The sequence below is a fragment of the Ischnura elegans genome, chromosome 4 (assembly GCF_921293095.1).
Source record: "Ischnura elegans chromosome 4, ioIscEleg1.1, whole genome shotgun sequence".
In the NCBI taxonomy this organism is placed as follows: Eukaryota; Metazoa; Arthropoda; class Insecta; order Odonata; family Coenagrionidae; genus Ischnura; species Ischnura elegans.
Genome location: NC_060249.1, coordinates 18,366,645 through 18,381,918, shown reverse-complemented (window position 1 = coordinate 18,381,918; position 15,274 = coordinate 18,366,645). Strand labels below are relative to the sequence as shown.

At 42.0% G+C, this 15,274-nt stretch overlaps 1 protein-coding gene across 2 annotated transcripts in view; it reads left to right on the top strand.

The window, feature by feature from the left end:
• Positions 1 to 2,360: 2,360 nt before the first annotated feature.
• Positions 2,361 to 15,274, top strand: part of LOC124157112 (protein expanded) — a 215,247-nt gene continuing 202,333 nt past the window's right edge. Inside the window, exon 1 of one of the 2 annotated variants that reach the window (XM_046531609.1) lies at positions 2,361 to 2,439. The gene's annotated coding sequence lies outside the window, so the exon portion shown is untranslated. The remainder of the gene's footprint in view (positions 2,440 to 15,274) is intronic. The other variant, XM_046531611.1, reaches the window with a different exon arrangement.

Below are 15,274 nucleotides of genomic sequence, written 5' to 3'. Positions count from 1 at the left end.
AAAGTACCCTTTTTCATACAAAGTCGGTTAAAAAAGATGTTGGAGCAAGGATTAGTTTCTGGTGATATTGAGGCAACGTGGAATTAAATTTTATTCAATTCCTAGTTCATTTCTTTGCAACGAAACTAAGTTGTTGCCTATATACAACACTTCAAACTCGGGTATGCCGACTTCTTACAAGGACAGTAATTGCAGCAATCGCCACCCGTGCATTGTTTGCGTATAGAAAATTTCACATCATACAGTAGAATATAATTTTATTAGTCCGGGACGTTTTCGTCCATTTGAAGCAAAAATACTGTACATAAGTGGTGCATGTCTTGAGTAAAAAAAATTAATTCAATGACAGGATGACGGTGCATTAATATTAATAACAATATTATACCATTCATATGTTAATATACCATGGGAATTCAATGTACAAGGCAACAAAAATACTCAATAAATATATGCATGAGTAAATAGATGTTACAGAGTAGTACATGACGTGATGCAAATTAAATACCATATAATGATATTAATTTTTAAATCTATTAGCATATTCACATTTGTAATACCTTGAGGTATGTAGTTCCATTTATCGCAAGAGGTGACATAGAATTCGCTTAGGCAGATGGTCGATATGGAGGTACGTACTGCGAACAATTAGTCATTGTGGCATGTTGAACTTTTATTTGTTGTTGCATTGTGGAGTATATTTTTAGCGTATGGAGTAAGTCCCTTAGTGGTATGGAGGAATGAGCAGCGTGTGTATGGCTGTCGTTTGAGCAGCAGCGTCCACGCGGAGGACGCCGAGAGAAGCAGACGCATGCCTTCCCCGCTCACCTTTTCCAATCTCCTCTCCTCCGCCGCATTCTCTGCTGCCCTCCCCTCATCCCCCCGCCCCCCGGGGGCGCTCAAACTTTGTTCCCCTCCGCGTTCCATTCCACCCCTCCCAAACATTCTCTCTCCCTCCCTCCCCGGCCCCCACGCTCTCTCTTCGGCCGCCCTTCAACAAGTGTGCCGTGACCGGCCGAGAAGGAAGGTTTGCTGTCCCCACGCCAGCCGCGCTAGCCTCCAATCGCGGCGTCCACCGGTTGACCGAGGAACGAACGAAATCCCTGCGCACGGCCCCGGGCAGCAGCCGGCCTCCAACGAGCGACCCCGCTCTGTGAAACCTAGCCGTGGAATTCTACGAGCGCCAATAACACAGGTCTTACTCTTCATTGTTGGCGCAGGAATCGCATTTTGAGGCGTGCGGCGCGGTGCGATTGGTCTCGGACAACAATACTCTGTCCATGCCGCATTGTCGTGGGGTATTGCGAGTGCCAACAACAACTCTTCGGCGCATTGTTGGCGCGGATATCAAGGCGAGGAAGTGTTCGGCGCGATGTGATTCGTCTCGGTAGACAATACTCTCCACGCCGCATTGTCGGAGACGTTCGGTGCGGGGCGAATAAGTAAACGACTCGTCCCATGAGTTCCACCTCGTCCTCATCCCGTGCGGGCGCCCCGGCCGAGGGAATCTGCCTCAAAATGTTCGTTTCATCGCTGGTTGTTTTCACCTGCGTCTTCCCCGACGGATGATCGTTCGATCCACCAGTCTCCCCTCGCAGTCCGCACTCCCGAGGATTATCAGTGCCGGAGCTGCGAGCCGAGTGGCTGTGGTGCGCCCAACGGATTCCGAGTGGAGTCGCCCATTGGGGTCGACTGTGGGGAGGGGGCCTCCTCCTACAAGTGCCAGCGGCCGGATTATTCAACACGCCGCGCATGGCCGTCGCGTGCGCTTGAAGGCCCGGAGCCTTTACTCCGGGAGGATGTACAGTGTGTTAGTGTGCGGGTAGGCGGGCTGCCCGGAGGATTATCTGCCCGCCCACCGTGCGACTCCGGTCGAGAGAGGATTACGGGAATTGAAAGAAGATCCCATGTGTTTTGTGATTTATATCGAATTGTTCTCCCCAGTGTCCCACCCGTATCCAAACCTGTCTGTGGTGTGTTCCTATTTGTTTTCATGCCTTTAAATTTGGAGGAATTACCTCGCTATTATGATCATATGCAATCGAAGGTGTGCTCGGTAATTGTTTGATCCGATATCATTCTTTGTCGATATCTATCAAAATCCTTTAATCGTGGCCACTTTGTCCCCTTTGGAAAAATATCTTTTTCCCTCCACTTTCTCTTTGTTGTTAGCGCCTTCCAGTGGTTTTAATATCCCAAGAAGTAGTGCCTGTGGAGTTGTTGTGATATCGTGTCCTAATCTGCGGTGATCACTTCTCTGCCCCGCTTAGCCCTCGCCCCTCGCCATGGGGCTGGGCCGGAGGCCCCACCGCCCCCTGAGGCCCTCCTGCGACCCCCTTGGGACCCGGGGGTAGCTCCCCGCGGCCATGCCGACAGTAGCCACCCCCGGTCTCGTCTACGTCTCAGGTGGAGAACCAGTCGGAGGAGGAGGGAAGGCTGAAGGTAAGCTGCCCTTTGCTCTCCGTTTAGAACTTTCTGGTCTTAAGCTCAATATCAGGGGGCATCATCCCCCTCAGAATTTTTCCCTTACGGTAATTGCACGTGACAAATCCGCTCTGGATACTACTAGTCCTGGGGCACCTATCCTCTGACCAAGAACAATGTGAAATATGGGTATGAATTGAATGCAATATGAGTTAAATTTGAAAAAGACAAATTAAAAAAAACCTCTTCCGAATTTTCTTGATGGGGATACAAATATGCATAAGTAGAATACCAGTGTTTATCTTTATATTTTGAGTGTTGCTTAAAGATATTTTCAAAATTGGGTAGCATTAACTAATGCCTCCGGAGCTCAAAGCTAATTTTTTTCAAATTAATCAGGCGGATTTTAGGATCATAATACTATGGACACCAAGCCATAATACCTGCGGCCATTTCAGTGGTATCAAGTGATGATTTTAACTTTCATTAACATAGATAGCTACTTTATAGGTTATTTAATTAAATGCATGAATTTGACAGAAAATGGCTAGTATGGTAGGCAACCCGCTTATCACCGTATCTCCCCAAAGCAAATCTAGCCACTTATAAATATGTTGTATCACGAATGCTAGATTTCCTTTCGAGTAGAACCCCGCTTTGCGGTGGCTTTTAGTTTCACAGGATTCGGCTCAAGAGCTGGGCGCGCGTGATTTTGCGCGCGCTCAATAAAATTTCAAAATATTCCGATTTTTGTATACTCTCGCACAATATGTCATAAGAGTGTAATTTTACGTCTTTAACTTGTTTACGAAGAACATTTTTTTAACCTTGTTACATTTGTAAGGCCAGGCTCTCATTAAACTGTCCTTGTCCGAAAATAATGCAGATTCAACATACAATGGAAGTCCCTTTACGATTGATCTTCCGGAAGATATTGATTTCGTAATCCGAGGGTCTTCTGTGCTCTATTGATATTTTACCTGGTAGGTTATGATACTACCACATTGAGCGTTTTGCGTATCAACCCAGTCTGTCAACCCTCACTACTTGAAAGTCTCTCTTAGGTCCACAGGAAGACCTGTACATAATCTTTCATTCTATCTATTATTCCTATTCTCTTCCTTCCCCTCCTTGTTTACCTAACATTCTTCCCTCTAACAGGGTTTTCAACATGCCTTCCCCGCTCACCACTCCCAACCTGTCCAGCACTTCATCCCTCGTTCTCCTCTCCATCCAATTCATGGTCCCCATTATCCTCCACGCCCACATCGTGAAATAGTTATGCGTTCCATCGTCCTCTTTCCTCATGGTCTACGTTTCCACGACATAAAACGCTACACTCCAAATCGGACTCTATATTTGGGGAAATGGTCCACCGGTTTTTATTATCCAACGCAGTTTTATATGTCATTAACAAGGTGACATGATAGTAATGACATAGTTTCTCGAATCCTGGGCCGGTAAATGAAAATGAATGGACCGTACAAACGAACGCATTGTCTATGGCTGTGTTAACAATCACACCGTTCCACAAAATATCGCCATCTGCCATTTAGTTGACAGTCATAATGTTTGACTTATTTTAGTACGTATTTCAATCAACTTAAAGCCCTGGCTACGGTGTGTAAACAAATTGAATCCTTGCCAACGCGTTGGCAAAAATTTTGTCGTGACCACAAACCTCTAAACAAGAAAACAAAGCTGAATGCGGACATGATCCACGTAATGAATGTTTTCATATTAATTGATGACAGGCTTCATTGGAGATACACGTTATGTGCTATCGTTTGGCCTTTTTCTCTTAGGTAATACCTTATCCTTGGGGCGATTGGACGGTATTATTGAAGTTATATACTGTCCTATTTCGACCTTATGGTCCATTTATTATAAAGGTAATAGACTGTTTCCTATTCAGTTTTTGTACAGATGTTTATATCGTTGATGGCCTTGGGGAATTCATTATTATTATGTTCACTGTTATTAAAACCTTGGCGTGTTTTATACCGAGGAAATTCATTAAAATAATGTAGGTAATAGCATGACGTTAGGGATGCAATTTTGGGATCTATTAGAGGGTCTACTATGTCTTCGATGAAATATTAAATTGTTTCCAGCGTTCCGTTTTTTTTACAATGATGCCGAAACCATAATAGGTATTTGATGGATTAAGTAGTATGCATTGTACGAAGGTATATGTTGTATATTGGTAATTTAGCTAACTAGTACAACTAGTTGAACGCTCAGCGTTTACAAATGGAATGCAAGAGAGGGAGGCATTGGAGACATGTAGATTTTAGTATTTGAATGTCAGAAAAAAATGCTTCCTAGAAATGCTAAACGAGAGTCTGCATTTTCGTTTATTCTGAAAAGATCGGGCCCCCTTTATGACGACTGTCGACTACCCATGGCGAGCCCCTGAACTGTTCATTTTGAGTATGTTATGTGAAATTCCTGTGGAAAAAGTGTTCCTTCTTCTGTCCACCCCATTGATTTGGTCCGCCCTGCCAGTTGAGGTGCGGAAGAAATATGGGAAAAATGGGTGTTTTTCCACCTAAATCTTGAAATGAAGCCACCGCAAAGGCATGAGGCAGGGGATGTAAATACCCCAGCCGTTAACAAAAAAGCAAAATAAAGTAAAGAAAAGGAGGTGAGCGTATTGAATCCCACCTTGTATTTATTGAAGTATTTTATTGTAAGGGGGGAAAACTAATTCCTTTACCTATCCGTATCCTAGTGTAGACGTCGAAATAGTCGAAACTACTATAGTCGTGACTAGTAAACTGCGTAGTCGAAACTAGTTGTACCGCGAGAATAAATTGGTAGATAATTACATACTTTTCCTTTCATTTGTTGCTTCTTCTGATATTCGTCCATAAAGTGCTTTCGGACTTCATTTGGTAGGAATGTGACATTATAACAAAACTCATGAGGAATTTTCCGGAAAAATGTTTATACCACCACCGGTTTCAATAGATTTTGTGTTATACCCGATGATGGTCCAAAATGTATTGAAATTGCTTGTGTGATAAAAAATGGAAAAATTTCCAGTCTGTAATGCTTTTTTTATAAATTCGTTTATTTTGCTACGATGTTTTCGAGCACATATTGCAAAGCCTACTTACTTACCTATGAATGGTTTCCTTACTTCTGTGCTTCTATTCTTACTGCAGGTAGATGCTTTTTTTGTATTGTCCCCTCTTCAGTGCTATTCAGCTGACTTATTTCTTTATTGTTTCGACCACCGCTAGTGATTCGACTTTAAAGGTATCAAAACTCTCTCATTTCTTCAACCTTTTGTTTTCTTATGTAATGTTTGGTTCTTTCCCGGCGAGCAATAACAGTAAAGATTTCTCGGGTTTTGCACCGAACCAGATCCTCCATGTCTCCTTCCAACGTTTCCATATGCAATTTCGCCCATCGTCTTCCTTGTATTCCTGAATCCATGTCCTTTCAGTATTTTCTAGTCTTCTTAAAATCCCGCACTGTCCCAGGATGGCATTAATAGGACGGAAAATGTGGTGTTTTTTTGTGGGGACAGAATTCTAGAGAAGGAAAAAGAAGAGTCTCTCGTCTTATAAGGTTGACCGAAGTTGTGAACACTCGTCCGTAAACTTTTACGTACTTATATAGCATTTCAATGGTATAATATGTATAAGCCTTTTCCTGTCTTAGGTTCTTCTAACCCGTATCCTTCTGGATCTGTCCTTGGGTGTTTGTTCCTTGGTCTTTCTCCGGGGACTTTCCATCAATTTTTCCTTCCATAATGTTTCCCACGTAACTGCTGTGTCACATTACTTGGCTCATTCCTTATTTACCTCGCAATGTTTCCAGTAATCCTTTTGTATTTCGGTCTCGCGATTGGGCTTCAAATTTCGTTCCCTTTCTGAGAGATTCCTTCCAATTTTTTTTTCTTTTCGATCACCCTCATCGCGACTCGAACGCCTCTCTTCTTCTCTTTCACGCTTGGTCTATCACCTGTTGCTTTTTTTTTCCATTTCTCGGGAATTGCGTCCGATCACGTGGATGCCGAGGCTCTAGTCCTTGGTGACGGGGGCGGCGAGGCGGGGGAGAGGGGGGGACTGGAGTAAACAAAAACCGTTATCTGACATTTCGCATCTTTTACAAACGATGCGAGCATTCCCCGAATTCCGCTCTTATCTGTCACTTTTCTCTGTCGCTCACGCCAACTTTCGCTCGTTAATACTCAATTGCTGTGGGCTACTTTATTGTCCCTCCCTTCCTCATGAGATATGCGAGGGTCCTACTTCTCCTAATAGGTCTATCTTAATTAATGCTTACCGCTCACTTAATTAGAAGTTTTACTATTTGTTGTTGTCCTCGTATACACCGCTACAATAGCGTGTGCAATGTCAATGATTTAGATCCCTGTTCTGGTGCGGGTTTTAATTTTAATTAATTATTGTTTTTTTAGTTTCGGGTTTGACACAATTGAAAGAGATTCAAACAGTGCGGAAAAAAACTTTTCAGTTGCTATTTTTTTTTGCATTCAAAATAATTTTTTCTTGCTCATTCACTGTTATTTTTTAAGCGATTAAAAACAGAAAAATCATTTTTTTATCTATTATAAATTTAGGCATTTTAATCGCACAACGAAAACGGGAATGAAATGACTAAATTTGTCTCAAATTGACGAAATAACAATGTTCATGAGTAATAAATTCATACTCCAAACTCAGCAAGTATGTATACAATATAATATGGGAGGCTGGCTAGGGTTGTCTCATTGCATTATCAAGCTTCCAAGGAACTCCATTTGCCTAGTGCATATCACGGTGCAAGATTAAACGGTGTTTAAACTCATGTCTCTGTCGTGGTTATTTACCATTATTTGTCTTGCTGTTCCATTGTTCTCTTGGCGGGTAACCGGAGAATTCGTTAACACAATATACGTCACATCCGTCGCCTCTGTCGAAATATCCGATTCACTGTGACGTCATCACACTTGCACGGTTGTAGGTCACACTTTCAAGCTGAAAAGTATTGACTCAGGCGTGACGGGCGTAATGTCATCGATTATGTGCCTTATTAGACTTTTTTCCAGAAGGAAACAGAATTCGAATGAATTTTCTATGAGTATTGATGAATTTTCCTTATTATTGAATAAATTGGATGGATATTCTGAGAAAGACGCTCAAATTTTCAAATGATCGTACCGTGGCCCCGTTCAACAGCCGTCCCTTTGAGCTTAACGAAAAACAAAACCAGCCAGTTAACAATAGAAATTGATTTTGTGTACATTTGATTATGTTGTCGGTGCCGGGTTGTGTTTATGAGAATAGGGAACGTATTTCTTAAAATAGATCACTTTAGAAACAGAATACTAGTGACATTAACAATTTTATAATAGCATCTAGTAATGATAATATTTTTTATAGGATTTGCGAACAAATTATTCCACATTTTATATTCTTTCTTCGTATGAGTTTTTGTGCAACATTTAACGTATTATATATCTCTCTTTTTCGTTCTATAAGAAATTTTTCTCATTTTTTTCTCTTTTATTGTTTTTTTTGCTTAATTAGGCTGTCACTATATATATGTCAACACCGCCAGGCATATGCATTATGCATTATATATGTGTCGGAGAACTCTACGATCGTGGCCCCATATGTCTATCGTTAGTGTGTTATTTGTTGTCTCGTGCCTGAAATCAAAATTAGTAACGAGAGGCCTGATGAAATACTTAATTGAAGGGAGTCCGTGGGCGGCAAGGGCGAATCAATTTGGAAATATGGAGGAGAATACGGAGAGTTTGGTTTTTGTAGGTTTCTAATTTTTTTACGGTTTGTTTTAAAATGGGTGAATAAAAGAGGATAGAGGAAAAGGCATAGAGGAGGCCCAATTCCATTCCATATAAGGCTGATTTCTGTTGCCATTTCGGTCGCATTTTAATCGGGTTTCCAAATTGTCCGCGGCGCGGTGATGAGTGCAATACGATCCTCTTTTTTTTTCAATATGTTGCAGTATAGTTTTTGTAATTGCGAGGAATAGCATGGAAAAGTCATGAATTTGACAGATCACAATCATCATGTGTATAAATTTCGGTTAAAACCCCTACTTATACCTTTTATCTCCGTGAAACACGGATCAATTTGTCCGTCAGCGAAACGAGTGGCGAATTTGTAAACCCTTCTAAATGCGTGGTGGGTGACCAGTTTTATAGGCCCCTTTGAGAATCCTCTTTTTTTAACATTCGTGAGTAAATATTTCGCAGCCGGGGCCAGAAAAACAAAGTCCGATGTGCATGTATTAATATCGATATGCTTGGATATTCTCGAGTGCACGATTCGTCGATGGGGAAGAATGCTGAGGAAGAGGGTCGCGGCTGGATTCCACCTCAATTTCACGCTCAATTAGACAGAAAGTAATACGCCGCAGAGTCGCCGACACAGCCGCTCGCATTTCCACGGCGGCGAGAATTCCCCCTCGTTCGGAAATAACATTCACGCGGAATCCTTCGCCGAACGATGCCCATGCCAGTAATCTGCACCGCCGCGACAGAAATGAACACATGCAAGCAGAAAAAAATGACATGGAAGGCGAGGAAAACTGAAAAAGTGCGTCCGAGAGAAGGCATGCGTTTGAATTTTCCATCACCGAGTTGCGAATTTCGGTAAAGTCTTCGATTTCTTATCGTGGTCTCTGTTATGATCTTGTTTATTGATGCTACCGTATAAAACCACAACATCGTCAGTCATCAATCCGAAGATTGATTGGACGCAGCAGTCCTTCACTTCAATATCCCATCAGCAAGTTTTTGAACATCTTCATAATTAAAGGCAGCGCACCACTTAGATTGCCGACTGGATTAGACTGGCTTAGATTACTTGAGCATTTTAAATTAGATATCTTTAAGAGCGACAAGGAGAACATCGAGTTAGAACCCCAATATGTTTCCAGAGCCGACATAAACGATAAATTAGCTGTGGGAACTCGTTTCTCCCCCAACGTTTAAGGGCTTTAATGAATGATATGCGTAATTTCGTTGGAGAATTCCTTTTTTTCCTTAAAAAGCTGGTGTCTCAACTCCCCCGCCACACGCCTCCTGAGCCGGCTTGCGGTGTGGAGTGTAGATGCTGAATTTTTCTGTTTTACATCATTCATCCCCTGCCCCATGTATCTCATTCGAGGCTTGGGGAAGAAAGTGTGATAAAAAAAAACCGTCGTCGGAATTAGCCTGCTCTTAACGAAAGGCGCCAAGGGGACCTCGGTTTTATCTTCAAATTTACGAACGGAAAGCTGGGACCAGGCAACCTCTGATAAGTCTTCGCCACCACCGGAATTTAAACCTGGATCTTCGGGGTGTGCCACCACTAGCCACCACTCCAACCCGATGCTTCCCCCCTTTCATCCTTTGATGCCCATTCTCCTGACCTCCTTCGATAACCCCTCATCGCCCACCCCCTCGCCGGTCAGTGGGAGGAGGGTCCCAGCGCTGGGCACTGCTCCGCTTCCCGTCGCTGGATATGGAGACTGTGGCCCCGAAAAATCCAGCAGTGAAAGTACCCTGCGGGACAAAAAGCGGGCAGGGAATAGGCGGCGTTTCCTAATTCCAGCGCGGATCGCTCCCATCACGAATGTTTGCTCGAAATGAGCACGAATATTTTTTTATTGTTAATAATCTGATCAGTCTTTCCCTGGCCCATTCGGCCGCTAGAAACCTAGAAGGCATATCCTCGGTTTTCCCAGTGCCCAGCAGAATTTTACACATACGAGTGGAAACTGTGAGAAACTCACTCAGGTGAGACTCGAACCCACTACCCCAAGATAAGGATTTGTAATTTTTAATCCGCTGCCTCCGGGGTAGACTTATATTGCAGTCTGGGATTCTGCAGTTGGTCCCTTTTTCTTTTGTCACCCACCGCGAATTCACCAGAGGTCATTACTGTTCGCCACTTGCAGCCGGTGGTGCAATCCGTATGCTATCATCTAGACTCTGAAATTTATATTCGCGATGATGTATTCTATCAAAGTCATTACTTTTCCATGCTGTTCCTCGCTAGAGTAAATCCCCTATGAAAAATTGAGAATAATCGAGTCGCTCTGGGCTTATAGCCACGATGCTGACGTACGGAACGGAATGGTGCTTTTAGTAGGTGAAAGACGTGGCAATAAATGTCAATATATAATTTTCTTTGTGTGCTGAAAGTATAAAAGTATTAATTATACTGTCTGGTATTTAATTTAGCTCAAAAACATTTTGTGGTATGCCAACTTCTTTTCATCATCACTGGTCAACAATCCTAGGATTGGTTTGACGCAGCTCTCCACTCAATTCTCCTATCAGCTAATCTTTTCACACCTACGCATTTCTTCTCTTTCACATCTCTCTTTACTTGTTCCATATATTTATTCGAGGTCTTCCTTTTCCGTTCTTGCCTTCCTCTTGTCCTTCGACGATTGTCTTCATCAGGCCATCATGTCTCAAGATGTGGCCGGCCTCGGTGGCGGTGGGGTAAAGTCCTCGCCTGCCAAACCGTAGGTCGTGGGTTCGAATCCCGCCTGGGTAAGTGATCCCTATCCAGGGCATGGATGTTTGTGTTGTACTTTGTTAATATTGGAAACCCTCGTTCTAAAAGGCCGTCATGTGCTGTTTACGGGAAATTTGACAATAAATAAATAAATTTATGAATTGAATTTTTATAAGCCAAGTAATGGTAGATGTGGTACAAAGATGGAATGACATGTTATTTGGAGGAGGCGACTGACAGCTGAGATCATTTACGCCAATGCAGGAGGGCTGAAAGGGAAGGATGAATAGAAACCCGGCGTAAGTGTTAGCCTGCTCTTAACGAAGGGATTCAAGGGGTACTACAGCTCAACGTCCAATCTGACGGATGAAGTGCTCTTCCTCTCTCTTCTATAAGTGCGCTCCAGACAAAATTCAAGCAGAGATTAGTCAGTTCTTGAAAATTCTATGCCACCGCCCGTATTTAAAGCCGCATCCACTGGATAGTAAGCCAGCACTGCAGTTACCGCACCAATCTTGAAATGCACTTCCCTGCTACAAAGAGATGTGATATTAATTAATTCATAATTGCAGCCTCAACCGGTATGATTGTGTGACATTATAGATTTGAAAAGAATACACCGTCTTCCTCATCACAAGCATGCGGTAAGAAAGGACCTCAGTAAAAGTATTGGGTGGCACTCAGTAGTTAAATATAAGGGATGGGATGATAACACATCCATTCCACGGCTGGATATAAATAATATCCTTTTTGCAATATTCGTAGTCAATAACTTCTACACGCACCATCTTCTCTTTTTTAAACGCTAGGTCTAATCGGTTGGCCTATTGGTGGGAAGCATTGGTACATCGTGTCATAAAATGTTGGGTTTTAAATTTGTAGTTCATTTGCATGATGAACGAATTTAAACGCCAGTGTAAAAGTCAGCCTAATTGGTTGGCCTATTGAGGTGGCTCCCGAGGAAGAACGCAGGTGTAGAAACACTGATTTTGAGCGAGTGAGTGTATACCTGCACACGGTTGGTTTTCACTTTCCCGCAAATTATGCATTTTTACGCGCATGTGCTGTCGTTTGAGAGCCTTTCGCTTTGACGCTAGCGCGATACCTTTTTTTTCCTCCCCCTGTGTGTTGCCTTCCGGTCGGCAAAAAAGTGAAAGATTCCCACGATGTTGGAATGCAGTTGCTTCTTGCAATCCAACCTTCCCCTACCTAACCCCCACCTCTCCGTATTTTTGCCCCTCTCAGAACGACATTCCCTCCATCGCGGTCTGCGACTTTCTGGTCCGGCTTCGTCCCCACGGCCGACCACAACTAGTGTCTCCGAAGACATCAAACCGACACACAACACAAAATATCTTTACACAAGTTCCATGGGTTTTGATCTCATACAAACATGGTAAATACGTGCGTGCAAGAGCGTTTAAGGTGGCTGTCTTTTTGATCATATGCTTTGACAGATTGCATAGACCCTTTAATGCATAAGGGAGAACGGGACACGTTTAAACACGGGGTATGTTTACCTACTCACTGGTGATTGCTCAGAAACCGTGAGGTAGAGCGCATCACTAGTCAAAATATTTTAATGCTGTTTCCTTTCGGTCCTTTTCTTAACTTTAACAGCGCTATACTCACAAACGTTTTAGTTTGAGGGGAAGATTTCTAACGTTCAGCGAAGATAATAAATATTTTCTTGCATTTATCGGAGATGATAATTAAGTTATTTACTAAGTTGTGATTTTGCATTTGAAAGAGTGATTTATTACTAATCATTGTGTCTATTATAACTATCTGGAATATTTATAATCATTATGCTAGCGCCAGATTAGGCGAAGAAAGGATGAGGGTGTACGTTTACACACATCCCGCGGCCCAAGTGAGGCGCCACGATAATTTTGTATATAATAAATGATTTTCAAATTTGTTCATGCACGTCATTAATTTTAATGGTAGTAGTACTCTTTTTTGTACGAAAAAATACTCAATTCCCTCCTAATTTTTGAAAGAAATTGTTACAGAAAAAATGTCACCCGTGCACATTTACAGTATTTTTAAGCCTACATAAGTGCTTGATTGATTTAAACCTCAATATTTAATTTTAAAAAGTCATCATTTACTGTTGGTGTGCTTGCACGTATTTCATTTCCCAAACATCTTTCGGGGCTGCTGATAATACGCGAAAAAACAGTTACAATTTAAGGTAGGCAAAAAATTGCTCTGTCGAGTGGTGTACTTCTCGTTTTAAAATTATTCTTGCTAAAAATATCGAAAACCAATTATTCTTGCTAAAAATATCGAAAACCAAAATATGCGTAAATGTACCCCGGTCTCCCTTGCACCATTGTGGCAGTAGGTCATGTAAACACGGACCAGTGACATGTCACTGAAAGAGTGGTCAAATTACATCTGAGAATCATACTAATGAAATGGTTTTCAGTCAGTAGTTTTTGGTTTCGCATGATTAGTATTGCGCTTTAGTATAGAGCCTCTTGAAAAAGTGTTGATGTTGGAGTGAACTGTTGTTTCTGGCGTAATCTATCGTAATGCTAACAAATTACCAAATAAGAGGTAGGTACTCGCAATTATCCTCAAATACTTTAATTTCACTACACGACCAGTTTCGATTCATATTGCATTTTAAGATAATATAAAATGCATTGCAACCTGTCGTAAGGTGAAATTGAAGTATTTATGGTAAATTTCCACTGACTTCAATTTATTAATTTGTTGTTTTAGGGGCGATTATATTTCACTGGCAAAGACTGGATTAAAAACTGGATTATATTTCACCTGATCTAAAATCCCATTGCAAACAATGGATACCCGAAAAAATGTTCTGTATTAATCAACATAGGCGTCACAGCCTGTACCCCTGCATTTCTTTCATTTTCTCCTGTTTCTCTCTACCCCGAACCCTCTGCCTGCTTAAATCCTCGTATAATTCACCCACCTGTTCTTTCTTTGTCTTCCTCCGAACACTCTCTCATTATTTCACGACAAATACTTTGAAAACCTTCCTACACCCATTTGTGCAAGTTGCCTGCACATATAATTCTCAAAAAGAATATTGGAACCTATTTTCTAGTGCAAGCCTCCATTCAATCGCTTTTGCAATGGAATTTTTCGCGTGCGACCATTGTACCGCAATGTGAGCAGAGCTCTAATGTCTCCCATTGGCTACGTTCGAAGTTGAAATGCTTTGACTTCGCTAAAAGATCGCATTAAGATCAACCGCGTCCTGAATAGATTCGTACTCTCATGGCAGTTATCTGACGTCCCTTTCCACGAGTACCTACTTGTCGTGAAAAACAGTCGACTTCTGTAGCAGTTTACTTCGACGTGTAAACAAGGCTTAAAACATTCCCTTGAATGTTTCCTTTTCTTTTTTTTTGTCCGTCGTGCCCATTCCGCCCGGCCGGCATGCGTGCGAAGTGGATGAATTACTTTTCCTGCGGTGGTGAAAGCAGTCGACGACGCTGGGCTGCTCGGTGGGTCGTGCCCTTTTTTGATCAGGGGAGGGAAAGGGTGGGCGGAAGGGCCGGCTTCCTTTGAGAATTCCTCTCGGACTCTTGGGCTGGGAAAGCCAAACCCAAGAGTAGATCTTGCTATAGAGAATTCTATGGTGGGCCAATAATAATTGCGCTGATACCAATCGTGCATTTTAACCGATTGTTGCTTCTGAGCAACATCTCTAAAGATTTGTCATAAAAATTTATGTTTGTTTCAGCTTTATCGAAGATAGATCTGAACTACGAATTATTTTTTGTCTTAAAATTAAGTTGGAGTTTTTACATATATAATATAGATGTATATAAACGTGTAAATAACATGTTGATTAATTTGAAACTACATTCATTTTAATAATAACAAATCTCCAATTTCGATAATTCTAGTAAGAGACAGAGTTGAAATGGTTTTCTTAGGTCTCCTTTCGCGGCGTTCACAGTTTAGAGATCCCAATATCACGGGGAAACATTAAAATTAGGGCTGATGATCGAATTTACATTCGAGATGATTTAATCTACCAAATAAATAACTTTTCAATGCTATTCATTGAAAGTCAACTGCTCTATTGATAATATTGAGAGTAAATGGATCGCTCTCCACTCATCTCCGCATTGCCGGCATTTTGAAAACCGAATTAAAAGCAAGCAAAGTGGCAATAAAAATCAAGATTTTATGGGATGGTGTAGGGCGTCCTCCATGCAGTCCCCTTAAAATTTTCAGTCGCTTCGTTCATCCTGAGTGAAATGTAAGGGTTGGAGCCAAAAGAAAATTATTGAGGCCGTAGTCCATCTCGTAGAAGCTTGATTTAAGTCGCCGCAATGGGCGCATTTGAATTGAATTTCAAAAATGTCCTCAGC